We start from the raw sequence: 26,550 nt of genomic DNA on the forward strand, positions 1-26,550 counted from the left end.
GTTTACAATCCTGCATAATATATGAGAAATGGTAAGCTGTTCTTAACTGAGCGCCGAGAATTTACAACGTAAATACGCCACCCACCTTGAGATATAAGTTCTAAGGTCTCAGTATAGTTACAACGGCTGCCCCGCCCTTCAAACCGAAACGCATTACTGCTTCACGGCAGAAATAGGCAGGGTGGTGGTACCCACCCGTGCGGACTCACAAGAGGTCCTACTCCCAGTAAAGTATTTAACGATTCAAAAAAAAAAAGAAAGCACATTCTTAGGTTTTGTTGTTCGTCTACCGGCGTCGGCTTGCTATAATCGATAATAGAAAATATCGAGACTCATTATCGATCAAACAAAAGGTATTCGACATTAGCCAGTCCCTCACTACATCTGTGATACGTTTGGATTCCCGTATACCTGAAATTGGCTTGTTTTGTGAACGATAAATAACTCGAAATGTCTGAATACGTGTATCACGAATAGGATACATTATGCTCTCAAATCTTAATTTTCGGATGTACTGATAAATTAGACTGTTGTATAAAGAAATGATGCTGTATAAAAAAACTAGACTGTTTGGAAAAAAAGGATTACTGCGCTTCAAAAATCTCCTTTGCTGAAGAAAAGATGCAACTACAGTAAGAATCCCACCCTTGAAACCGGAACTCATTACTTAAACAAGGCCCCTAAGGTGTTCCTTCGCAAACGTATAGCTTACGAGCATACAACTGACGTGTGTGCGAACCTTGAAGGGCACCCGGACTAGGGCGAACGGGCCGGTCGCGGCCACGTAAATACCCGGGTCTCCTCGATAAATCTACCGTTTGTGTCCGTATGCAGATATTCGAGGTACCCGGCTGCGTAGAGATGTATGGGCTGGAGTTGTAAACGGTTACGGGATTTAGGTTAGTTCTATGTTATGTGGTCGAGGGGGTTTGGTTTCGATACATAGTTCTACTTAATTAATAGTTTAAATTAAAAGTTAGTAATTAACGAACTTCGATATCTCCCAGTGTTTTCTATTAACACAGACGATCCAGACAAATGATATCGTGAGCAGCGCCGCCAACTTGTACAAGATCTCGAAGTCGCAGTTCCAAGTAATGAATTTCCCAACGTGACAACTGGTTCTACATGATTATTAATTGCATTTAATAACAACGTATCCTGCCAGGACATCATCCTCCAGTGCTGTGAGAAGAGCCGCGGAACGAATCCCGGGTGGCGTTGTTATCTCATTCGTCACATTAGTGCTATTATTCCGTACTTTATGTTCCGAAATATTAGCGACAGTGTCCGAAATTATTTGCTGATCTTGAACCAACCCTTACTTATATATCACACACGCATATGTTTAAAGATAAATCTCCAAAATGTATTTAAGAGATTCGAATAGTAATATCTCGAAGTAAAATACGAATTCCATTGAACGTTCAGATACGTTTTGCAGATATTAGTTTTTCAAAATATTACCTTGAGGCCTATCAATGAAAAGGGTTCAGGGAAAGTTTACACAAAAACCTAATAGTTTGAAGTTCCCAGTAACCGCGTCCCCTACATGGCTCCTATTTGATATGAGCCGGAAAGGTAAAGCTTTTGTTACGCGAGATTAGAATTTGATAAAGAGTCGGAAAAGAATTCGGAAACGTAATATTTTCGCGCTTGGAAAATCTTGCGTCCCGACGATATCTATCGGGAGCGGCTCGCAGTCGGCCGCGACGTTCGTGAGCTCTCGCGTAATCGGTTCGCGCTGAATGTAAATTTTGCGAATATCGTTAGAACCGTTTCGTTAAAATAGTTTGGCCTTTGTTTGCAGCCTCAGTAAATTACAAACGTTATAATTTTATATAAGATTTTTATTTGAAACATTTTTTTAAACAATTCGCAAACAGTGCGGTAGCTGTGGCTTGAGAACTGAGAGACCCATCTCGTGAAATCGTCTTGAACAAATAACTGTGTGTAGTTTTTCACTCTACCGCTCTCGGGGTTTCTAATACGCTATCTTGTACTAATATTTACTGAATCAACTATAAAAAAGAATGGAAATCGAACGTCCGTCGTGATGATTCTCAATAAAACTGTCCAATCACTGAGTCACGAATACATTATATCGCTGGCCGGACACAATTTAACATAAGAGCTGCGTCATATGGAGTCCACGAGTTCTTCAATTCCAGCTCCAGGAAGAGTAGCTCCAAGTTATTACGGAGCTCTGCAACCTAAATAAACATTTACACGTAATAACTGACGATAATCGCGCGTGCGGTTCACAACAATCAGCCCCGTGTTCACATACAGCGGAATTGCTTAGCTTTGTCTGTCTGAATTATTTACCTATGGTCTACTGGGTGGGGCGGGAGTGCAAGCGGAGTGGAGTCCAGAACTCTATTATTTTATTACAGTCAATTATAGCACTTATCAATAACATGACAATAAATTAGAGCGACGTTGAATATATGGAAATAAAAAAAGTACATATTATCCTTTTAATAATTCTATACAGAATAGATTCGGTAAAGTAACGTTGATTTGCTTCTTTAAAAGTTTTTTTTTAATCATTACATTTCCTAATTGATATTAGTATCTTCTAGAGAACTACTAGATGGATTTTAGGTTTTAAGAATGAAGCATAGAAATAATATCATTGAGAAAAAAGTTATTAAACGTCACTCTGCTATATTCCATAAAAATATTTTAGCACGTCGCTGATCAGACGAGATCTGGTGTGCTATTTACAACACATCACGTCCTGAACTTTATAACAAATAACTTTTCATGTTGTATTGGGCGTTACGAAAAAATTTACTTCGAATTGTTGCTGATATAAAATAGCATCTAAATATTATGATAAGTCGCTAACAGTGCGCCGCCGCCTCGCACGTGCCCGCTGAAGCGAGAGGGTCCATCGGGCGAGCGTAAAATTCCTAGCAGCGCATCAGAAAGCCATTTGTGGCGGTGCGATACCTCCCCTATGTTATGGACAGGCTATATTTCTAGATATTCTGTGCTTTATCTATGAAATAATGTTGGGAATTTATATCCCGGAACAGTACACTTACTCGGAATTTGCTTTCTCGTTTTTATTGGTTTGAATAGCGTGGATGTCGCTGCGAAACTCAGCGGGCTGATGCATGGGTTAGGTTGCACGTCGACCTCTTTGTCGAGTTCGACGAGTACGGTTACCGGGGTCCCTAAGCCTGCTCCTAGTATTAGAGCTGAAGGCGTCTAATGCAAAGGTTATTGGATCTGATGGATCCGTAAGGACGTGTCTAGGGCGTCGACGGTGACTGGCTCCTGCATGATCAGGATTCGGGGAGTAGTCAGGGGCGGCAACGATAAGGCGATTATCATGACGCATAGCCTTATCGAAGTACCGTTCCGATGCTGACTTCATGTATTTCCGAATTGATTCGAGGCTCAGGTCGTCATGTAGGTCAACGTTCCTCACGAACCACGGAGCCCCGACAGCTAACCTGCAAAAGCGGGATTGTAGGGATTGGAGGGTGTCTATGCGTGTGCGAGCCGCGTAAGCGAACACCACACTCGCGTAAGTCATGACGAGCCTTATGCAACTTTTGTAAAGTGTCACCTTGTTCCGAAGGGACATCTTACTCCGCTTACAGATCATGGGATAGAGTCTGCCGAGAATAAATGCGGCACGATCGCGGTCTGTTTTTATATGCGGGCGGAATGTCATGGATACATCCAGGGTTACTCCCAGGTACATGACCTTCCTGGCCCAGGGTATAGGTTGGCCGAAGAGGGTGATCTGGGGTGTGATATTTCTCCTCCTAATGCGTGAGGAAATAAGCGGTGAGTTTCCCCTTTGAAATAAAACTGCGGTGCTTTTCACTGGGTCGATGTCTATGCGCCATTTTCAGAACCACTGTCCTAGGGCTACGGCTGCGCTCTGAAACTTCTTCGCAATAAGGGACTTATTTCTACTCGAATAGTAAACAGTCGTGTCGTCGGCAAATAAAGCTAACTGGGTCGGCGGCAACCGGGGAATATCGTTGACGAATAAGCTAAATACGAGGGGTGAGAGGACAGAGCCTTGCGGGACTCCAGCCGCGAGAGGTCGCGGGGAGGAGCGGGTTCCCTCAACTCGATATCGAAAAGAGCGGTTCGACAAGAAGTCCTGTATGATGAGCACGAGACTATCCGGCACGCCCATGTTGAATAGTTTGAAAATCAAACCGTTGTGCCACACTTTGTCGAACGCTTTTGCGACGTCGAAGAAGAGAGCTCTCGTGTATAACGGTTTTGGTCGATTAAGCCCCACAAGAATGTGCTCCGTGAGGCGGTGCACCTGTTGAACGCATGAGTGATTTGTATGGAATCCGAATTGTTCATCGATGAGAATGCCCTTGGATGAGACGAAGTCTCTGAAGCGTTTGTAGAGCAGACGCTCATACAGTTTGCCTGGAGACATGAGGAGGCTAATCGGGCGGTAGCTCGTCGAATGATTTTTTGGTTTACCGGGTTTATGTATGCCGATAACATCCGCTTCTTTCCACACCGCGGGAAAGATACAGTTCGCCATAGCGGCATTGAAAATAGATGCCAACATCACGATGAGTTGGACGGGTAGAAGTTTAATAAAGCGGTTAGATATACCGTCGGAACCGGGAGCCTTGCGAGGACGTAGGTCTTTGATCAGGTCTTTAACTTCCACTGGGGTGACGGTGCATCTATTCGTTATGTATATTATTATCGAGCAACACTTCCGGCCTCACATAATTAATTATTTACGAACTTAGGAAATATATAGAACTTATTATTGTCTTATAATATAATTAGTAATTTCATAATCAAGTAAATAGTTCATGCATATTTCTTTATACTTATAATATTTTATTGGCGCCTTCCGCTTGACAGCTTCCGGCGCAATAAACCTTACCGCGCAATAAGCCTTAATGCTATTTATGTTACATAGTTCGATATTATTAAATAATAATTGTACGTAAATAATCAGCAGAATAATTAAGATGAACAATATTTAATATTACCTACTAAGTTTGTATTTAAATAGGTCAAGATGATTGTATAAATACCGGCGGTTAGCATATCTCTGTTGCATTCGTATTCTACCCACCGTAACGTGTACTAAAGAGAATATAATATTTCGTGTGGATGTAAATTGTCTTAATTGTCGCCGCCACCCTGAGGATCCGTTTATAATATTATAAATTTGATATCAATTTCTTACAAAGTTTACTAAAACGGCATTAGAAACTATAACTAACCAATAACGGCTCGCGTTCTTGCTAGTAAATAAATAATGCACTTGTGTTGCGTAAACTCTAATATAAAAAACCAGAAAAACAAGGCGAGAGCTATGAATCAAGTTATTGTTTACATCCTGTTAGATGCAGCGCGGATGACTGCACATTTGTCATACATTATCATATATGTTTGACATAGATGTCTATGGGTTCCAGTAACCACTTAACACCAGGTGGGCTGTGAGCTCGACCACCCACCGAAGCAATAAAAAAAATCGTACTTGATCCTATTTCGTATTCCAACTTATGAATAAAGTTTATTTGATTAATTATAGGCAGTAGATTGGCTCTGTCCCTGGTGTTGCTGACATCTATGGGTGACGGAAACCACACACTATCAGGTGGGTATCTCTGTCTGTCTGTATACATATCTGTATATTATGAGTCGTGACCTTATAATAGTACTCGTATAAGTCTATTATTGTGATACTGTTGAGTAACTGTGTGCACATACAATTCAAACAACTGAAGTATTATTCTCTTAAATTTGAAGATAAAACGTTTGCCCAGTTTCGCCAATATTCCAAATAAAATAACTCTCAACTTCCTTTTGTTAATCCATTAAGAATCCTCATTTTAGCAAACGGAGAAAAATGTGATTTCACAAAAAAAAAACACAAGAAACGAGAGACAAAAGTTCTCAGAGGGATCTCTTGCAAATCCCTCTGAGAGAGGAACGGAGTTTCTAATAGATTAATATGCAAATCAGTGAAAACTCTGCGGCTGCAAGTATCAAAGAAGCGTTTTGAAGTGAGCCCGAAACTAAAAAAAATTAACTTATTAAATCGTTTTCGGAGATTGGTTAACCAAGAGCCCTCGGTAGTAACTGCCACGTATCTGTTGTTCTGAGCTAGAAGCTTGGTTCAAGCAAGTGCCCGACCAGCTGACCGGCCTACCAACCGTCGAGACAACTCCCGTGATGCGTTCACCTTGCGATTGATTTTGGTATTAACCAGGCCCGGAGTCTTCGAGACGTATTTGCGCCAGATCGAAGTCGAACTGACAACGGAGTACCATAGACTCCCAGTGTACCCTTGAGTAAGTGTGAGTTGGGGCAAGGAATATTATATTTCTGCGAATAAAAATTTTGGCAGAAAGGTGCATCGGGCCGCAAGGAATAGAGCATTTCTCTCTTTGATTCCACCGGCCAGAGCAGAAGACAGAAGAAAGAATTCACGTCCGACTCCCAGCTCAGGCATCAATTTCACATACGGTTTGTGATATGTCAAGGGGAACCAAGAAGACCGTACATGTATGTGCTCTAATAGGACTTAAAGCAACTGGCTGGCGGCCTGTTATCTTTACCCACACTGTGTCGATCCCAGCGAGGTATGTCCGAGGTGTGACACTGAGTTGACGGTCGTGTCGTCAACGACTGCACGACCAGCGTTCCGTAGGACAAGGTGACAGGAAGATGTGCGCTGCGCAATAAAGGGTTCCACTCATCTCCAATGATTCGACAGATTTTGGTTCCTGACGAGGTTACTGGAGGTTTTACAGCTCCAATATTTCCCGGACGCCGTCTCCAGTGCTTAAGCGAAAGTTGGGGATATTTGAAGTCTCCCATCTTTTAACATGAGATCCAAGTCTGAATTATATTGAAAATTATTTTATCGTTCATACTGGAATTCATGTTGTCTTTGCCGTACGATTAGGGAGGGGGTGCCACGCGTGTGCACTAATAGCGCGCCCCCGTGCAAAATAAACGTTATTCGGTATTCGCGTTGCGGTGTAAATCTGTTAAATGAATTGGTGACCAATCAATACCGAGTCGATCATGTAATAGTCCAATAAAAGTAAAAGTAAAAAGGACTATCATATATATTTTAGTACCAATAATAACATTTCAAATAGTATCGCAAGCAAGCGTTTGAGATTGCGCTAGAAAAGCTTCGCTTGTAAGTGTTGGATCAGACCTCAAAGCTTCGGCGAGCTTTATGTGGCTGAGTAACGGCATTGCGTCTTACCGATATTTTAAAATGGAAGTCAAACGGCTCAATATTACAGATCTGTATACAATATTGAGAGCAACTGAATGTTCAATTGTGGCAATTTTAACGGTATTTTGTAATGAAATCGATAATTTCCATAAGTCCGCCTAAAGACTATTTTGCATCCATCGGCCTATGTAGTGAATAACTTTCTATAATACATATTGTTATATTATGTTAAATTTTTTTTCGTGGTTACCATAAGTAGTAGTGGTTACCATAAGTAGTAGTGGTTACCATAATCTGGATTTTAGATTTGATTCCCGGTGATTATCAATAATAAATGTTCTTAATCTGAATAATAATTATTTTTGATATTTAGCGTCTGAATGCGTGTACTCGTCATCATGTCATTGTGTAGGAGACAACCCTAACCTAAGGCAGCTGCTCGTTGAATATTATGATTATCTCATTATTATATTAGTTGTAGTACTGATAAAGAAACTTTAAAGTAATTTTAGTATGAATATTTCAAAAGACCTCAATCATAAAATAAAATATTTCCAAATCAGCTCAGTTAAGCCAAATAATATTTCTTTATTATTCTTGAGTTAATAAAAGCTCAACTTTGTTATTCAGTTCATAAGTTCGTGATTAATTCTCCCCGACCAACAGTTGGCGAACTATTATTTACTTCGAACATTATTCTTTGCTAAGACATTAAGGTTCTGCGGCATTGTCTTTAAGTATTGATTTATTACCGCCTTGATGAGATAGTGGGCGGGCGGATCATAATGTCTCGGCGTGTGGATGTGAGTAGCGGCGTCTGAGCTCTTACTGATCGAGTGTGCCCGGTGCCTCAACCAGTCCGCTTGCTATACAAATATTAAACAATCACAAGTATTTTACAATCTGAGAGCTATAGAGATATTTTTGGTTATTTTTTATCTAAGTGGGCGATCGAAGTCTGAATTGTATTGTACTTAGATACTGGCTTTCCCACTTTTCGAACCGAAACTTTTTTACTGGTTAAATTTTACTGGTGGTAGGACCTCTTGTAAGTCCGCGCGGGTAGGTACCACCACCCTGCCTATTTCTGCCGTGAAGCAGTAATGCGTTTCGGTTTGAAGGGTGGGGCAGCCGTTGTAACTATACTTGAGACCTTAGAACTTGTATCTCAAGGTGGGTGGCGCATTTACGTTGTGGATGTCTATGGGCTCCAGTAACCACTTAACACCAGGTGGGCTGTGAGCTCGTCCACCCATCTAAGCAATAAAAAAAAACTAATTTTTACATTATTATTATTATTTATTTATTATTTATTATTATTATTATTATTATATTTAAATACTAGCTGACCCGGCAGACTTCGTAGTGCCTCAATCGATAAACAAAAGACACATCAAGGGGACACATCAAAGGAAAAACAAACCTGTTTTTTTTTATATAATTCCGAGCGTTTTTATATTTTCTCACCTTTTAAACCTTCCCTGGACTTCCACGAATAATTCAAGACCAAAATTAGCCAAATCGGTCCAGCCGTTCTCGAGTTTTAGCGAGACTAACGAACAGCAATTCATTTTTATATAATAGAGATAGATAATAGAATAGATAGATTTACTCGGGTATGAAGGAGAAAGAAATAACATCCTATCGTAAAAAAATTGATGTGTAATGTTTTCAAGTTTGCGTGGTTAATGCTTGTAAATCGTATCGTAGGCCCACGTGGATAGGCATTATCACCCTGCCTGTTAGTATCGCGAAGCAGTCGCCCACTCCGGGTGGAAGGGCGGGTCAGTCGTTGCGATACGGTCGAAAGTTCGGCGTCATGGCTCCAAAGGTGCGGCGCTGTTCGCGTGCTGATGTTTATGGGTGCTCGTGACCACACTGGTGTTGTGTACCAGCTTAACTAAGCGTTAATTTCTGTCACATATTCAAGCAACAATTATATAGTTACGAATTGTATACATATACATGTAGAATCTACAAGAGTCGAAACTCTGGTCATGCAAACAAGGCCATTAAGTGACTAGCGGCTTGGCGGACCGATACTTTATTTTGTATCAAGGATAAAACCATGAGGTCGAGGCGCATCTCCTCAACGTTGTACTCCAACTTGATCACACTACACTGAGTATTTAATATTGTAGACTGAAATAAATATAGTATAAGAACAATAACCTTATTTATTTAATTATTTTTTTCGTTATAATTACGAGGGCTGCACTAAAAGTATCGGGAATGGAATATTTCCACTGTTCCTGTCATATTAAAATATTTTTAATTGAAAACTCCTTGGTTTTAAAAATCGAATACCATTTATTTATTTTAAAAAAAAAAACTCGGTCTTGTCACGAGGTTTTGTCAAACTTGTTTAGTCGTTGAGAAAATGGAATTTTCTTAGATAGAATTCAAGAGCGATGCTTTATTATGACTTTCGAAGTGGTTTAACACAAAAATAGTGTGTTGACCGGATGATTTCTGCATTTGGTGATGAAGCCCCATCCAAAACCACAATTTATCGCTGGTTTGCTGAGTTTCAACGTGGACGTGTCAAGCTCAGTGATGATCCCCGTCAAGGTCGTCCAAAAACTGCAGTCACCCACGAAAACGTTGATGCTGTGCGTAAGCTGATTGAGGAAGATCGACATGTGACATACCGCGAAATTCAGGCAACTTTAGACATTGGCATGAGTCAAATACAAATAATCTTGCATGAACAATTAGGTGTAAAAAAGTTGTTTTCCCGATGGATACCGCATTCGCTCTGTGAAGAGCAAAAAGCGGCTCGCATTACTTGGTGCGTCAGAACTCTCGAAAGATTCCACGCAGGATCCTCAAATGCTGTATACAACATTGTATCAGGTGACGAATCCTGGATATACGCGTACGAACCCGAAACAAAAAACCAGTCACGAGTTTTGGTGTTCGAAAATGAGTTAAAGCCAACAAAAATTGTTCGTTCACGGAGTGTTGCAAAAAAAAATGGTGGCCACGCTTGTCTCCAAAACCGGCCATGTTACGACTATTCCTCTTGAGGGACAAAGAACGGTTAATGCAGAATGGTATGCTAGCATTTGTTTGCCACAGGTCGTTTCTGAACTCCGTAAAGAGAACTGCAACCGCCGCATCATACTCCATCAGGACAATGCGAGTTCTCACACCGCGCACAGAACAAAAGAATTTTTAGAGCAAGAAAACATAGAATTATTAGACCATCCACCGTACAGCCCCGACCTAAGCCCTAATGATTTCTATACTTTCCCAAAAATAAAGAATAAATTGCGTGGACAGAGATTTTCATCACCTGAAGAAGCTGTGGACGCCTATAAAACGGCCATTTTGGAGACCCCAACTTCCGAATGGAATGGTTACTTCAATGATTGGTTCCATCGTATGGAAAAATATGTCAAATTTCGCGGAGAATACTTCGAAAATAAATAAATACATTTTTAAATAGTAATGTTGTGTCACTTCGTTAATTCCCGAAATTTTCAGTGCCGCCTATGTATGTTGCTCTGTAAAAACAAATTAATTTATTTTATTTGTTTCAAGTACGTATGTACTTGAAACAGTAAGTGACTACTAATACGACATTAACCTGTAAATGTAAAAACAAAGAAACGATGAACTCTATTTTTAAAGTAAATATATATTAATATAAATTAAGTTCATAAACTTACATTTGTTCATCTCTGTGACCGCTATCTTATTATTGACATTCCAGATTAATTCTAACAGCTTCTCAAACAGCGCATGCGCGACAAAATTCACGCTACAGCAAGTCCACTTTCTTTACAATTAAATAAATTTAATAATCCGTACAGCCTCTTCGCATAGCCCACACGCAAATAACATTCAGGTAGGTATTGGCCCAAGGTATCATCCAAAGCCATCACTGGTTTGCATTATTAGTACGGAATTTTCAAACGTCACACTTGAATTTCAGACTTCATTCAAGAAGCAATCCAAGTTTCTTTAGATCTTCAAAAGTAAAAAAGAACCTCTCTAGGGCGATTAAAAGCAAGCGCCCTCGAACTAACGAGCCTTGCTTTGATGGATGGGCTCCCGAAGTATCCACTCCTGATGTGTCCTAACGATCATTACATCCAATTATACATCGCTCGTTCGCCACGTTGATTTCGCACTCCCAATGTAGGTGGGGCCAATCGATAAATCTTCACTGACTCAAGACGTATAAGAAATGCCAGTAATTCTTTTAAATAAGCTGAGATCCCAAGGAGATGCTCGGTCGATCAAAGAAATGTATTTTTGAATTAAAGCTATTGTTTCTAATTTGCTTTGTCAGTCTTGTGTTTCGAATTTGGAATGGATTAGCCTCCATGTCCTTATAAATATATACGTATTCATGTTGCTAAGTGATTCGATTGGGAGGAGCATACTGATCATATTATTATTTAATTACTTTGCTCTTGACAAGCTGTAGAAGATTTGTTCATGATGTGCTAGAAGCTTGAAACTTTGAAAGTAGCACTAAATATAATTATGAATAGAAGAGTGAAACATGCTGCGTAAGCCCCTGGTAGTGGGAAAGGGCAAGGAAAATGATGATGGAGGAATAAGCTTTTTTAATGAAGCACATATTATTTACTGTCCGTAGTATCCGTAGTACTGTCAGTGGTTCACTGGGGGTTCAGACCGCGTGGCGCGCTACCAGCAGTCTAGCTGCAGTGGAGCGGTGGTTTAACATAAAAGCGACCCATCACAAGAGGTCGCTGTGTATTGCATTGCAGCAAGCTGGTCTGTTCTGAGGGGGAGGTGACCTCTCTCTTCTGTGAAGAACACGGGGGACCTGAGGGGCAAGGGGGCGCAGCGCACTTCCTCCGTTGCAGGGTCTTGCTTAACAGTAGTTCTACGGAACTGCTTTGGAAGAGTAACCGGTTGGCGGTGTATCGAGTTTCAACCTGGAAAGCTAGTTCTGGGTCAAGCGGGGTATTACATGACACCAGTGGCACCGCCCGGGGCCTGACGGACTGAGTCATCTACTGTCACCTCGATGACTTCACCGGCCGTGTGTCTACTTACAGTGTCGACTTTAGTAATCTAACTCTTCCGGGTTCTGGCTCGGGCGAAGATTGGATATTCAGGTGAGAGTGCAGGGGAGCCGTTCTATGGGTGGTCTCCTTCATTTCGAACATCCCACATACCCAACGCCCCCTCGACGCGGTAACATCGTGGGAGGTTCGAGGTTTTAACAGTAGACAGCGGCTTGGCTCTGCTCTTGGCATTGCTGAAGTCCATGGGCGACGGTAACCATTTACCATCAGGTGGCCCGTGTGCTCATCTGCCTACAAGGGCAATAAAAAAAAATCCTCGCACGTGCTAAAAATGTTATATAAATATTGGTTGGCTAACCGGATCTGTTTAAATTTAAAAAAATTCATTGAGTTACTTACGTGATCGTATAAACTAATAGTCCAAATAAAAATGTATTTATTGATTTTAAAATGTTATAATTTAAAATAAATCCAAAACACTAAATAATAATGAATACGCATGAAACCTTCGCGTTTGAAAACGAAACTCACCGTCGCCAGAAAAAGTAACAGAGCTCGAACGTAAGCGGTTTGTGTGTATAAAAAACATAAAGTCATAGAATATTCCGCAGCAAACAACTTTGATGTTTCAAAGCGAATGTGCTCTTTGTAAAAATAAAAAAGAATTATGATTGGATGTAATCGTTCCGCTTCCTTTGAACCTTCCTCTTGTCACTTTTATTACGATCCCTCCTCGGAACATAGTGGAATTTAAATTGGCAGTAAAATCTAGTTTGGTGTCTGGCGAGGGCCACACCAAGAAACATTCCTTTCCTATTGGATGATCAGTCCAATACTTTGATGTATTTTCATAATATTTATTTGAAGCACGATTTTGTGACCAAACTTTGAGCCGTTGAAGATTTGTTCTTATTTCATTGAAATAGTCATAGTCATAGATAGAGGTCAGGCGGTGACTTTTTAATTAGCTACTGATAATGAAGAAGGTAGATGAGACACGACCGTCCAATTTATGGGTGGTAATCATTCCTCATGAACATCAGCAATGGGCACAACCAAGTTGTAATTGAATTCCATGTAGCGAAAAGAAAAAAGTGTTTGTACGTCACAATTACCCTCGTTTTGTTAGAAACTTCAGGACATCGGCACAAGTTCAGAACCCTCCTTCGTTGCACCGACAATCCGAAAAACTTTCGGACGATAACAAAAAAAAGATAAGAACTGTCTCGGACGACAAGATTGCCGAAATAAATAAAAAGGAAGACGCTTACAGAACGCTTGGTACAGATAACTTTGTTTAAATTCGATTTACAGCCTTTGAGGGATCGGAAGATGGGAGGAAGGAAGTTTGAGGAATTACCTCCGCAGTAACTCTTTCAACGGATGAAAACTTAGAAGGGTTTTAAGGAGCACCAAACTTTAATGTTCAGATCACTGCACAAATCGTAGCATGTAATCTGATTAACACGTGAATATGTAAACAGCCACTTTGCCTTGGTTCTACTACAGTAGCACTGACCATTATACTCGTAGTTTGATTTCTTTACAGTTATATAGCATTGTACACTTGTCATTCCTCAACATTCGTTAGGAGTGATATGCCTTGTATTAGAAAAGGAGAAACTAAGTTGGGATGGATAATTCGAAGCTTGAAACATAACATAGAAATAGAATGTTAGTGTCGGTAATGTGTAGGTAATCTGAGTTGGGTTTGTATCTTTTTATAATTAAACTAGCTGACCCGGCAGACTTCGTAGTGCCTCAATCGATAAATAAAAAAACAAACAAAAGGAGTCCGTCCGACGGGGGACACATCAAAGGGAAAACAAAATTGAAATTTTTATTTAATTCCGAACATTTTCATATTTATCTACCTTTTAAACCTTTTCTGGACTTCCACAAATAATTCAAGACCAAAATTAGCCAAATCGGTCCAGCCTTTCTCTAGTTTTAGCGAGACTAAGGAAGAGCAATTCATTTTTATATATATAGATTAGACAAAGTCTATTTTGTAGCATTCGTAGAATAACGTGTAAGACGTGTTATCAAGTAATGCATAAATTCGCCTTTTTCTAAACCTCATATACATGATATGTTACTAAAAGCATTGTTCCCCTAACTATTCGCTGGTAGCCTATGGGACTGTTCCAGCTAAGCTATGATTGATAGGTAAGCTTGCGGGACTCAGGGACTCAACCTAAGAGAATTTGAAACACTGGCCCTAACATGAGCAGTTCTTCGCAGAAGTTCTACCACCGGATCGCAACCCACTGAGAAGATCAGGCGAAAAACTCAGTGAGCAACTAAAACTATGGTACGACCCAATATTTCGTTAACTGTGCAGTTGGGTAGCGAATAAAATGTTCAGGGTACCACCACGGTGCTCTGGTGTTGCCACTTAAATCGCTTCTCAATTTTCCTGACGCTGTAGCTAATACCCAAGTCCATTAAATGCAGTCACCCTCGACTCTTGACGTGCGTTGCGTTTTACTTCGAGACCTTTTACGATGTCATTTGATTAGATTAACATAATACAAATATATTCTAGAAGATTCTTAGAAAATTTTATCATAGAAAAAAGCTCACATTTTTTAAAATTTTCGACTTACTTTGGCATTCAAATTATTTTTCTAAAACCACATCAACTTTCAAGAATTAAAGAAACAATATTAAAATTCAAAAGATTTTAAGCTGTTATAATCTAAAGAAAAGTTGTCATGCTGTGTTGATGAGAATAATTAATCATTCCAACTTTTTCACTCTGACGTAAACGGTCCACGAAGCATTTCATCGCTGCCTTCAAAAATTGCTCGCTTGCTTTTATCATTTAAATTCGAAAATTCAGTACAATACAAAGGCGAAATCGTTTTGAAAGGAAAAATGTGACTAATTCAGTATAAAAAAGAATCTGAAAGAAGATTTCTGCAGTTTCCCTTTTAAGGAGCCACGGATTCTTCCTTGTTATTTCTGTAATGAGCGGCCGTCGGACTACCGGTGGCTGCCATCCATCATCTCGCGCGGATCTCCACTGCGTTGCGGCGGGTATGATCCAAAGTTAATTTATTTTTGCCGGTTGTAGGGACGGCCGGCTTTGGAATTCGGAGCGGAAAATTAATGATGATGCATACACGACCGCTTCGGAAATACTCTCCGTCGACATTTGTTTTGAGTAAAACAACGTTGGAAACTGGAACCTGAACAAACGAGACGCCCTTGTAAAACAGAATCCAAAGGGAGATCGAACCTTCATTTACGCACAGTGGATTAAATTAAATACGATCCAGTAATCAGGCTGAATGTAAGATGATTTAGAGGATGAGCGGGTATTATCGTAGAATAGTTAGTAACGATGTAAGAATAGACTGTTATCGGCATCTGTATACGAATCTGTGATGGATCGACTACATGGCGTTTGACAGTCATGCCGGATCAGGGCTGGGTTAGGTTCCACTAGTTCGGATCTCAGGTCTGAATAAAGAAATCTGTTACCGGTTGGTTTACGAAACCAATACGTGGTTCGGAAATGACTGAATGATTCGGTTCCCTAATAAAAACCTTTTTCAATTTATAAGAAAAATCCCAACGGAATACTTATCTCCAGGAACACATAAATTACAAAGTAAAATATTCATCGGTTACGTCTAAAAAGGGCCATAAACAAGATGATTTCATAACAAGACCGGAGACCGGTCTAGAGGCCGAAATAAAAGCCGATCAGATAGGCATCGGGAGAATCAGCAGAACCGGCCGCCCGTAAAACTTGGCCCCTCGTAAAACAAATTTAATTCGTCGACAACATTAAGGGGCTTGATGACTGGAAATGATGATTCGACGGTTTGCTTTCTTATTTTGTTCTATCCTACTACTCCACCACATCGTTATGTGATGTACAGAAGTTAGCGGCTGTGGCACACGACTTACGATTGATTGAGATAAGCTTCTAGAAAACAGAATTAAATCGTAATTTTGTTATTACTTATGTTTCATAATTGTTTTTATTACAAATTAGTTGACATTTATAGATAGGTCAAGTCTGAATTACATTATTCAATCAGATTGTTCAGTCAGACTATACTTTTCTTCTGAATCAATCTGAACTCATTCCGGATCCTGCATCATAAAATCAGCAGTATTATTGATAAGTAGTGTCATAGCGTCATATGATTATTACACTTCCGAACAAAAAATGCAAAGAAAAGCTCTTTGCAAATACATCGAGCTTATGTGACATGTGTCTACAAAATAGTTAAATAATCATGGCTGTTGAAAGTCTCAGAGTATACGAATATAAAGTTTGATCTCAAAGTGAGGGCATTCTGACGTGTCATATCTGTGAGGTCCGCTTAACTCCGGGTTGCATAAAAAAGATAATGAGCTACGTCTGCTTAAAAAAATCCTATTTTCCATTAATGAATTAATAACAATGGTATTATCCAAGTGCTTCTGGGAGACACACAAAGTAGGCTTTAAAAAGGACGCCAAGAATGACGAGGGTCCAACTTCGAATGTAAATAATGACAAAAGGCATTAACTGAACATTCAAATGCTTAATGGTCGAAATAAATTATTTATCTTTTAAGGAAATCCAGTTATTTTTAAAAATATTGTATTAATGCCTTCTATATTATTACAACATGTAGTTTTATTATATGATTTACTAGCGACCCGCCCTCGCTTCGGAAACATTAAAACATACATGAAACCAAAAAAATAAAATAATTATTTTTTTTAAAAAGTAGCCTATGTTCATCAGGGACAATGTCGGCTTCTAATGGAAAAAGAATTTTTCAAATCGGTCCAGTAGTTTCGGAGCCTATTCGAAACAAAGAAACAAACAAATCTTTCCTCTTTATAATATTAGTATAGATATTTGTATTAGATTAGTGTACAGATCGCACGCGTAATCAATATAAATGGACCTTTCTCAGAAAAACAGTTTGCCGATAGTTACCATACCTTCCTTACAAAATGACTTATATCTTGTGAAAAACACAATAATAATGAAACAATGTACTGCAAGAATAACTGATGAGTGATTACCGATAATGACTGCCGGTTTAGTTGTAGCTCTGTCTCGGATAGCGACACGGAAACAAATCGGAGAGTTTCATTGACGACCTATAGACTTTAGCAGAAGAGGTAAGCCAGATTGACTTTTTTTATTACTTAGGTGGGTGGACGACCTCACGGCTCGCCTTGATATTAAGTGGTTACCGGAGTCCAGGGACTATAACGTAAATGCCGCCATCTACCTTGAGATATGAGTTCTAAGATCTCAGTAACGAATAAATTTATATGATAATTTGATTTAAGATTGATTCAAATTATTATTGAAAGCGAATATTTTTGCGGTAGGTACAATGAAACACAGTTCATATTGAAACCTATTGACTTTATTTATTTCCAACAAACAACGTCGACTCGTTTATAAATACCTGAATGAAACCAAATCAAACCCAAACATTTATCGAAACGAAAACATAAGAATAAACACGAAAATTAATACGAGAAAACACTCAAATAAGCGAGAAGCCTCATCTGTGATATTAGAAAATAGCTTGACGAAAAAATGTTTTGCTCATTGAAGTTTGTACCCTGGAGTACGGCTTCTATTGATGTTGTATACGCGACGAAGGGAAATGATAAAAAGAGAGCGCTCCAACGTTTCCAAAAAGGATTTTAATACTGTGCCAACAGACGTCAGATATTACTTCCCTTTGTGACGATGCGGAGATACTTTAAATGAATGGGCTTAGGGTGAGATCTTGTTTGACGATGGGCATGACAGCTTTGTATACCTCAAGTAATGTGAAACTGTGATACATGCTTGATACAATTACAGAATTGTAGTAGTCTCCGGGGGTCAATAGCGTCACCAGGTGGCCCAACTCCGGAATTAGCTCGTACCGATTTTGATGTTATAATATATTGTTTAACATCTCTTGTTTGTATCGGTGAAAAGGTTTTTTTTCTTTTCTTTGATGGGGGGAACAAGCTCAAGTCCCACCGGTTATGTTGTTACTGGAGCTCATAGACATCTACAACGTTAATGCCGCCACCCACCTTGAGACATGAGTTGTAAGATCTCACTTTTAAAACTATAACGACTGCCCCGCCCTTCAAGCCGAAACACATTAGTACTTACCCGTCCGCACTCACAAGACGTCCTACAACCAGTAATATGTAAAAAGCTGACGGCCCATCTTATTTTAAGCGACTATTGGGGCATATACATAAGACAGGTTTAATATCACCCACCATGAGATACGTCAAGTGGTCGAATAGCTTTTTTTTGCCTTTGTAGGCAGACGGGCATACGGCCCACCTGATAGTGAGTGGTTACCGTCGCCCATGGACTTCAGCAATGCCAGGGGCAGAGCCAAGCCGCTGCCTACCGCTTAATACCCTCCATAAGCCTCGTTTGAAGAAGGACATGTCAAAGCGCTCGGGAAACACCGTGGAGGGGAGCTCATTCCATAGCCGCATGGTACGTGGCACAAAAGATCTCTGGAAACGCACTGTGGAGCTATAAGCTGAATACATAGCTGTTTCATAACAAAATAGAAAATACAGTGGTACGGCGCTGTGTGGGCCTCACGTGTGGGTATCACGGTGTGCCTCGCTCCCGGGTCCTGACCGTGAACCCATAACTATACTGAGACCTTAGAACTTATATCTCAAAGTGGGTGGCGCATTTATGTCGTAGATGTCCATGGGCTCCAATAACCACTTAACACTAGGTGGGACGTGAGCTCGTCCACCCATTTAAACAATAAAAAAAAAGAACCCACGTCTGCGAGTCATTGTTAACAAACCAACCCACACAACATGATCGCATCGCACAAGGCGATTCTTCAATCCCTAAAGCCTCACAAAGCAACGGAAGACCAGTTGAAGGTTCCGTTTAATAGGTGACATTGTATTTGCGACGTCACGAGATGTCAACGCGTCAAAGCCACTCTCCGATGCGGGTGTATTTATGAAAAATGATGACTAGCATTTTCCCCGTGGAGGCTTCCCTTTCATCGTTACGATATTGGTTTTTGATAATGTCACTTTGGTATTTTTTTTCTTGAATACCACATTATTGTATTGTGTAAAGCGACGTCGACTTTATTTAATCGCCTTCTCCTTTATCTTTATCTGTAAATCCGTCAACATTTTCGTTAAAAGAAAAATATTCATCGTTGTAAATGTTTATTTCTGACATGAAAGGTTTTTGATTATTTTTTTAATCTCCGAACCTCTGTTTGTCGTCTCCAAGCACCGCCCGTGTGAGCTTCCAACCAGCTTCAACAGAAGCTTAAAGACATCTTGATGCGGAGACTCAGCTTAGTGATCGACAGACCGAAACTGCGAGTTCTGTTGTTCAAAATCATTTCCGCTCCTGAAAATCTGTCAAACAGCTACACCACTCTTTTGAACTTATGTAACAAGTACTACTCTCGTTAAATGGCGCCTAAGCCCTTCGAATTATCCGAGGAAATTTCACGAATGTTTTTAGTTCCTGACGCGGGGAGCCTGTAAACATATTATCAGGAACAGCGTTTCCGAAAATGTTATATTGAATTTTACCCGCAGGCTGACTGATTCAATTCACATTACCAGCACCTCGGAGGGATGTCGCGTGCAAACATGTTCGCGGTGTTGTTTTATTAAAGTCCTGGTGTTCTCATCAATCAGTTTAGATCTAAATCGTTCACATTTTTTCGACGATTGTTCTGTCAAATTACTCGTACAATAGATATTTGTTCAGTTAAAATTTATTATAAAAAAATCCTTGAATCGATGACGCTACAACGTTATCTTATATGTAATAAGATAAGCAGTCCTTAACATAACGTAATGGTCATTTCATGAAAACATTGTTGCTATGGCTAGCATTTAAAAACATGACATCTTATGACCAGATGCTTTAAGAATGCGTTTCCATCAATTCATGACGAACTTGATATCTGCTTGACAGTAAATCAGCAGCATGATAAATGGTTTTATTGCTGTGGTTGAAAACTCGGGGCCATTGATAGTGAGGGACGGGAAACGGTGATCTTCGCTTTGTAATAGAAGTAAGCAGGATTATTTTCATTGCCCTTGTAGGCGGACGAGCATACGGCCCACCTGATGGTGAATGGTTACCGTCGCCCATGGACTTCAGCAATGCCAAGCCGCTGCCTACCGCTAAGTAAGCCTCGCTTGTAGCAGGATATGTGACAGCACTCGAGAAACACCGTGGAGGGGAGCTCACTAGTACGTGGCAAAAATATCTCTGGAAACGAACTGTGGATCAAGGCAATGGCTCCGGGTAGTATGGATGAACTGCACTCCGGTGGCGGGCGGTGCGCGTTTGTTAATTTGTTAAATGTAAAATAAATTGTTGTAACATTGGTAAAATGAATGTAACTCCTAGTTTTATTCCAATCGAGTCTCATTCCTTACAAATTTTTAAATGTCTTCTTTACGACGTTATACATTTTATATGAAGTAATAACAAGCCGTTTATCCGTCCCCCGTTCAATTTAATATTTAATTTCTTTCCCAAACTCACCGCCCCTCCCGCCCTCCCGCCCGACACCGCCCGACGCGCGACGCCGCCACGTAACATCGGTATACGTTTTTAATAATTCTCGCGAATGTCACTTAGTACTGTTGCGCATCAATCATACGAAAACTTTCGTCAATACATTTCGTCTTTATTCTCTCTTTAGTGAGGCTGGATTGACGTTTGAGAATAAATGTTTCGTACATCAAAAGAATCGATAAAAATAGATACGAGAACTTGCACGAATTATAAGGTCCTGGTGCTAAACATTCACCGGAACGATTTGATGATTACCTTCACCTACCAGGGAATGGATGGTGATCCAGAAATACTTATGATGCAATATAACGTAGATTGAGACCGTGAAGAATCGTGTCGAATGATGTTCGGGTTCATCAGCCTTTGGGAGCAGGCGGCGGTCATGAGAAAGGGTGCTTTCTCTCCGTACCAACACGTCACCTTCGAGCTTGGGGTCACGAAAAATCAAATGATTTCATCCGATTCTGGGCCTTCTACCTGTTTCGAGTTCTAATTTATGAAAATCACCGTAGATTAGGGCATCTGTGAGTGACCCACGAAGAGGGCGATGTTATATATGATGGGTTAGAATAGAGGATTCGAGTGACAAAAGGCAGCGCTCCACTGCACACATTAGTACTAATCCAGTGAGAAGTCCCAATGGATTCTATCTGAATAACCACGTCACCTTGGGCCGCGCCTTCGTCGCGTGCTGCTGAGCGACGGGGGAGCGTCGTCGACTCCAACATACGTCGTCTATTTGGTAAAACACCACACGTGCTAAGGGGAGGGCTTGGTGTAAGCCCGCATGGGTAGACCCGCCTTCATTTGCGTCAAAGCAGTCACCTGTACCCGTTTGGAAGAAAGAATAATCCTCATGCTATACAACTGAGATTTCTAGCGCATATCAATATTAGTTTCGTCATGATGTCTGCGGGCTCTGGTAACCACTTAGCATCAGGTGTACCGTACCCCAAAGTAACTTAAATACTTTAATGTAAATGAAACCCCAAAATTAATAACAAAGCATAAGAAAAGCCATATTATGCAACTGGAACATAAAGCCACTCACAATATACATACATATATTATGCTTTCAGATATACATATATGTATAGTTGTATGTTTGTTACGCACTAAAACGTTTACGACGTTAAGAATTGAGCGATAAAAGCAAGCAACACCGCGCTGAATGTTTATAGAAGCCGTAAATACTAAAGTTCCGTCGATGAGTTTCCTTCCCTCAAGAGATTTGTATTCCGAAAGTAAAATTATTTTAGAACTTTCTGGTAATTCGATAATATTTTTATTGGCCGCGGCGGACGGACAACGGAGAGCGGCATCACTGCCTACAGATGCTTTCAATTCAATGGCTTCGTCTAGTTTCAGAGAAGATACGACTCAATTGAAAAACAAAAACAAACAGTTTCTTAACCGCACTTCTAATAGGATCACACATTACACATAGATGTAGATTAGCAAATAGATCAGTGTCAATATCTCAGGACGGTGCTGATCTATGATATATGTTCTCTTTAAAATTTTAAATAAAATTACTCAAACACGCTTTATTATCAGCTTCAAATTTTGTTATTTTTTTTATTTTTTTATTTTTTATTGCCTTTGTAGGCAGACGGGCATACGGCCCACCTGATGGTGAGTGGTTACCGTCGCCCATGGACTTCAGCAATGCCAGGGGCAGAGCCAAGCCGCTGCCTACCGCTTAATACTCTTCACAAGCCTCGTTTGAAGAAGGACATGTCATAGCGCTCGGGAAACACCGTGGAGGGGAGCTCATTCCATAGCCATGTTATTAAATGTAAGTACGAGCTGTATTTCAAACGAGCAATTCTAAGTAAATGTGATGAACTTCTCACCGTCCAGGACTGAGAGCATTCGATCAACAATTACTTCTTATAATTAAAATACTAATCGAATGTGTAACCGAAATACGAGTCATTAAAAATAATTAGGACAATTTAAGAAAATTCTCAGTAAAATAATTGAAGGAAATAGATTCCCGGCGGCCGCCCACTTGTTATTTAATTCGGCAGTCCCTCTCAATTAGCGGCGATTACATTTGTCTGGTGTTTAGTCAGTAGTCTTGATTCGATTTATTAAATTAACGAGTCCTGTACAAACCGTGCAAATTACGTTGGCTCACTTTTCAGCCCTCTGAAGAGGATCAGTCGAATATTTAAATTAGTCAGTATTCATTCATAAGGAAAAAGGTTAACTTTGATGTCGTTTATATTATTAGGAGAGACAAGGGAGACAGAAAGCACAGAAGACGTTTTTAGTTGCAATCCAATGGGAAGCTGATAGCCAATCGCTGTGCATGTCCACTGCAGCTTTATTTTCGACTGGAAAGCTTTATGAACACTATAGTGGAATAGTTACAGATAATGAGGTGTCTTTGGTACAATATTGATTACATTATTTAACCCAACCTTACACGTATTGTTAATGTATAAGAAAATATTGGTCTTTAAACTATGACACTTTGTGATTCCGAGAGTATTTCCTCTACACGCATGCCTGATCCACCAGACTTGGCACGTACCAGTACATTCACAATTATCTGGAAGGTTTTTCCGCGAATTGTGTAATGAGTCCATTTCATAAACTTTGTATCGAGCACAAGTAATCATGACTAGCGTTATACTCGGCGAGGTTAGTCGATTTTTACCACACTATTTACATATTTAATTGTATGGGTGATGCCTGAATTAAATTTTGTTAGAATTACTTTGCGCTTAAAAACTATTTAAATAAAATTTATACTCCAATCGAATGTAACAATGTTTAAAGCTACTAATTTCGAAAAAAGTTCACCATCAAACATGTTTATTAGTATTCAAATTAAATTTTTAATTTTTTTTTTCATCTGGCAACTTTATATATAAAAGCGACAAATAATAATAATACCTTAGAAAATTATGTGCGTTATTGTAATGGTAAATGGAAGATTAACTTTGTTCCACCTGTGTCCTACTCGGAAGGCCTTACAAAACACAATAAATCCTTTTTGTATTTTGATTAAACTCATAGTAACAATACGACGGCACTCTGATGCTAACCTTCCTTGGAATATATTGTCCTAAAATCACAAAACATATCCAATAATAAAATACAAAACCTGAAATACGAACACATTCATAACGCACAACCACTAAATAAACCCAATAACTTGTGTATGTGTGATCGCGGTACTAGCCGGCCAACGTAAACACTCCGCTTGTGTAACTAATAGGTAAATGTAATCAGATACCCATCGACCCTTATTAGAAGTTCTACTACACACACATACACACACGCTACTACTGGGTTCATATTATGTATTATTGATAACAATACAACTATACGAGGATAAAAAAGCTACATATTGCTTGAATGTTTTAGAATTTACGTTAGCGATAATACACCAGGCTCTGAGCAATCATAAAAATTTGCTATCGACCTAATCTACCTTAAAAAATTTTTTAAATGAACGTTCTATCACCCTGTTATGTATTCAACTATCATATTTCGCAATTATCGATGGCGGGGCGCATTGTGAATATGTATGTGTGTATGTATATCCGAGCAGTTGCTCACAAATGTATCGGTAAACGAGAAAATAAGATGTGCGGACTGGCAGTCAGGCATCGCAGGGTTGAAGCATCAGGAAGTACAGACACGTAACATTGGAGCAATTAAAGGAACTTTTATAAGGATTCATGGCATCGATACGGATGGTAACCACGTTTATCTCTTCATCTCGGACGTTAAAGGATCGTTCCGAAATAGATACTTAAAGGGATAACCGAATAAACAATGGCGGCAAATAGTTAAAGACCCCTAAGTTTAATTAAGACGAGAGCCGAACTTTCGCAACCTGCTGCTTAATTTCCCGAGCTTTTTTGTTTTGCTTCATTAAAACTTCAAGCGTTTTCAATTAAAAATGAAAAACAAAATCAGGGCCTGCATCTTGAATGGCGAAATGGGAGAGCTTACAGTTAGAGATTAATTAATTGAATATTTAAGATTAACATTTATTTTATAATCAATAAACAACACTTCAAACATGTTAGCCTTTATTAATAATTTGTTATGTACTAGAGATAGAGATGGAGTGGAGATGACCAAAGAATGTATTTATCAGGAAGTTGTTTGGGTTCCTTGAGAGTAAGTAATGTGCTTTTTAAACAAAATTTTACAGCGTAGAAGGCGGCCTCGGATGATAGACTAGTTTATGTACTAATGTGTTGTGTAATAATGTTCCGTGCAAGGGACGAGTCCACAAGTGTAGGGGTCGGTGTTCGTATGTACTCGTATAAGCTGAGCGCTCGAATGACAGCGAAGGCAATTCTTATTCAAATTAAACGTGTTTTATGATAGTCTATAAAATATATTTCGGTAGTGATGATAACGAATTGAACACGAAATTGGATTCGGGATAAGATTTAAAAACTCTCCAAGGAAATAAATGTTGAAATTCCTCTTTCCCTTCGAATATAAAAAGTAATCAGTTCGTTAGTCCATTAATGTAATTGAATTTTTTATTGCTTAATCAGTATTTCTTATATTTGTTTATTTTATAGGACTGTTTTTGTATTACGATGTACCTAAGTATTTAAACTCGTAAAAACGCCTTTCTGGTTCAAGAGTAGAATAGAATAGATGTCATAATACGCTGAGACGCTGAGAGAACTTGACATAATCGCTATGTACGTTCTCACGAGTGGCAAACGTGCCTTTCGAATTAAAGATTCTACGTGTCTCAAAGCATTCAGATTAATAAGGGACGTTATCCCGCCCGTCTACCTTAGTTTATGACTTTATACATAATATTACAGTTCAAGACTGTATCTGGAACACTTAAAATATAATTCCAATATAATTAGCGTTGATCGGCGTCAGTCCGGGACAGGTAACGCGGTCGCATCCCGGTCGATTTCTACTCGATTTATTCCGACATCCGTTCTCGAGAGTTCCGGGCCCTTTGTTCTCTCGGTAAAACAATGGCAAGTCGATGGATTGTAGAAAAAGTCCCCTTTTACGATGTCATTTCGTGTGATGTTGTCCTTTTGTTGAAATACATTTTTGGTGGCTCGGTGAAATGTGAGGCTTGAGTATTTTGCAGAAAATTAAAGGTGTCAAACGCATATTTCGATTTTGAAAATGTTGAGCTTGGAAAACGTATAATTATAAACAAATGCGCTTAATTAGCAGTTAAATTTCACGGCCCAAAGAAGTGAGCACCGAGTATAATTAGACCCTTATAATATGAATTGTAATAAATAGATTAATTAAGCTACCGTTGTCTATGGACTAAGCGACTCTGCGGATCTTGTGAGACGAATATTCTGGGGTTCAACTGCAGATAGTATTTTTATATTTTTTTATTGACTTATAATACGTGTAAGTTTTAGTTCCAAATAATATTCTATACAGGAGTAGTCTGCAATAAAAGTTTATTTTTGGTGAGACCCAGTCAACCCTTCGCTTTGATTACACCAGTTAATGTCCGTCCTATATAGGGTTGACCCTTGGACCCGAAGTCAAGACATCTGTTCTTTTGAGTAATCCATGTGCTGAGCCCTTAAGTCAACGAAGACAGGAGACTTTGTCTGTCAACATGAAACTGACTAATCCTTTACGATGTTTTGATTAAGTGGAACCTTCAAAGGGCTTAATGCTACGCTTCTTCTTGATATTGTTCCACCGAGGTAGAGTGCAATGCCGCTAAGGTTTTGTATGTGGGATAACTTCTACTCCAATGG

General features: G+C 39.6%; 1 protein-coding gene across 2 annotated transcripts in view; it reads right to left on the reverse strand.

Annotated features, from left to right (window-relative positions):
- LOC114252127 (neuroligin-4, X-linked) overlaps nt 1-26,550 on the reverse strand; it is a 92,482-nt gene that overhangs the window by 53,736 nt on the left and 12,196 nt on the right. The window lies entirely within an intron of this gene.

Source organism: Bombyx mandarina, chromosome 04, assembly GCF_030267445.1.
Source record: "Bombyx mandarina strain Sakado chromosome 04, ASM3026744v2".
Taxonomy (NCBI): domain Eukaryota; kingdom Metazoa; phylum Arthropoda; class Insecta; order Lepidoptera; family Bombycidae; genus Bombyx; species Bombyx mandarina.